A 3,118-nucleotide genomic window follows, 5' to 3' on the forward strand; every position below is an offset into this window, starting at 1 on the left:
CAGACGTTTGTTTTTCACATTTTTATCAAAACCGTCGTGTTTTGTAATCTGGAACAGATAATTTTTGTACTGATTGTTTTGTGGCCAAAACCTGTATAATGAAAGTGAAGAAATCACATTACAATATATTACAAAATTAATGTCATACACTGCCAATTAAAAGCATCATTCAACCCATATATCTTCACACCCATCTCGAATATTTTGACTCCCTAACTCAACCACCACTTCATCAAATGTGTCAACATTTGGCATCCCCTAGTAAATGGCTCACACTCAATTCTCACATCACCTAAGACATCATCACCAATAACATCATTATATTCTCTATTAGGCATTGATAACACTACCGACCAACCACGATGCATCGGGTCGTCAACAAAAAATACTTGTTTGACTTGAGAAGCCAAAACAAATTGGTCATTCCTATGTCCAATTTTACTCAAATCTACAAGGGTAAATCCAAGTTAAATCCACTACAAGACCAGAAGTATTATTAATCCAATCACACCTAAAGACTGGGATTGTAAACTTTTGGTAGTCAAGGTCCCAAATTTCTTGAATGACAACCATAGAAACCCATATTTGAGAAAATTAGGTTTTTATCCTTGGCACTAGCAACTTGCATAGTATGTGCAAGTAAATAAACTCCACTATTTTGAGTTGTCCGCACATCATCTTGTGCCTTGATGTTGAATTTAATACCTTTAATGAGATAGCTCCTATATAATGGCACTTTGCCATGTTTGGACCATTGCTAGCCACCTTAAATTTTCTGATACGCCATGATTGTCTTCCTCATTAAGTTCACTTTGAACACTGTAAATTAATCATAACTTAATTCAATCTAACATAGAAAGAAGAAAATTAAAGTCTAATATGCTATTCAATAACATATACCTTGAAGCGTAGCCATTGAATGAAAGTGCTATTGTGCTTATCCTGCAGCCACTTTGTTCTCTTTCTAAATTTTGGATAAGCGGTGCGGATGTGGATCATATGTTGCCTGCATGACACACAAAATTCAAGTATTACGGTCCCAAACATATAAGATAAACATAAGAAATAATTTAAAATGGAAACTTAAAGAATAAAACTCATACGTACTCGATATAAGGTAGGACTTCCTCCGTATTCTCCAAGACATATAGATGTGCTTGGTTCAACAGTCCCGATCAACTACGCTCACTGTACAACCTGATAATGGCTTTGAAACTCCCATCTTTTGGCTTGAAGGCACTCCAACTGTACTAACATCGGATAAATGCTCGGTACAAAACTCTACACTTTTCAACTATATATCGCTCAGCAATGCAACCTTCGGGACAAGTACGATTCTGAACATACCCCTTTAGCACTTTCATATATCTTTCAAACGGATAAATCCATCTAAAATATACTGCCCACACAGACGAACTTCTCTGACAAGATGTACTACTAGATGAACCATGATATCAAAGAATGAAGGGGGAAAGTACTTCTCAAGCAAACACAAAGTAACTACTACATCTTCTTCCAACTTATCTAGCTTGGAAACATCAAGCAGTCTTTGCACATATAGCATTGAAGAAGAAGCACAAGCGAGTTATTGCATACCTTGCGAGGCTTCTCCAAAAGCAGGCAATTGCCACAGGGAGCAATTGTTGCATTAAGGTATGACAATCATGTGATTTAAGGCCAAGAAGTCTTGAATCTTGTAAAGATACAAGATTTTTTATATTTGAAGAATAACCTTCAGGGACCTTCATACCATAGAAAAATTGCAAACCTCTCTCTTCTCTGCTCTTGACAAATTCCAAGGCCCGGGAGGCAAACGAGTACGTCTTTCTCCATACTCGGGTTGCAAATCAATTTTGACCCCCATGTTCAATAAATCTAATCGAGCAGCAATCCCATCTTTATTTTTTCCAGGGATCTCCAGCAATGTACCAATGATACTATCGCAAACATTCTTCTCAATGTGCATAACATCTAGGACATGCCTCACAGGAAGGTATTTCCAATACTCGAGATCAAAGAATATTGATTTCTTCTTCCAACAAACTCTGTCACCATCTTCAACCATATGCAGCACTTCTTCTCCGGTTAATGGCTCGGGGCGTGCCATATTCAGTTTCCCATTAAAAGCTGCACGTTGCCTCCTATATGGATAATTGATCGGTAACCATTTTCTATGCCCAATGTAACAAATTTTGTGGCCATTTTTCAACCTGTGACTAGGTGTATCATCGCCGCATATTGGACAAGCTTTATATCCTTTAACAACACAACGGATAAGTTTCCATAGGCGGAAATCATTAATTGTCCACATTAATGCAGCTCTGAGTGTAAAGTATTCTCCATTATGTGCATCATACACTCCTCCAATCCCATCCCACAAAGATTTTAAATCATCAATCAAAGGCTCCAAGTAGACGTCTATATCATTTCCGGGTTGTTTAGGACCGGAAATCAATAAAAGGTCAACATCATGAACTTTCGTTTCATGCAGCCATGGAGGAGATTATATGTAACTAAGATAAGCGGCAACTATATCGCTACTTAGAAGCTGTGGGGATTGAATCCATCGGATGTGAGCCAATCTCAAATTTCTCGGCTCATTACCAAACTCGGGCCATTTATCATCAAGAAGTTTCCAAGACGGGAATCCCTGGATGAGACATATAACCGTCAATTGATTTTCTAGCAGCATGCCAAGTCAAACTCTTAGCAGTCTCATGTGATCGAAACATCCTTTTAAACCTTGAAATTGGAGGAAAATACCACACCACCTTCGCTGGCACACCCTCTTTCAAGATTGAATATTTGCCTTCCTTCCACCTTGAGATACCACAATTAAGACAATGAGTTAAATCCTCATACTCATTCCTATACAAGATGCAATCATTGGGGCATGCGTGCATTTTCTCATAACTCAGCCCCAATGCACACAAAGTCTTTTTTGACTCATACATAGAGGCCGGTATTGTATTTCTTTCTGGAAGCAAATCGCCTTGAAGTATCAATAATTCTGTAAAACAGACATCATTCATCCCATATTTTGCCTTCAAATTATACAACTTCACTAATGCCGATAACTTCGTGTACTTTCTACAACCAGGGTACAATGGTTGATCTC

The sequence above is a fragment of the Prunus mume genome, linkage group LG5, assembly GCF_029339155.1.
Source record: "Prunus mume cultivar Tortuosa linkage group LG5, ASM2933915v1, whole genome shotgun sequence".
Classification (NCBI taxonomy): domain Eukaryota; kingdom Viridiplantae; phylum Streptophyta; class Magnoliopsida; order Rosales; family Rosaceae; genus Prunus; species Prunus mume.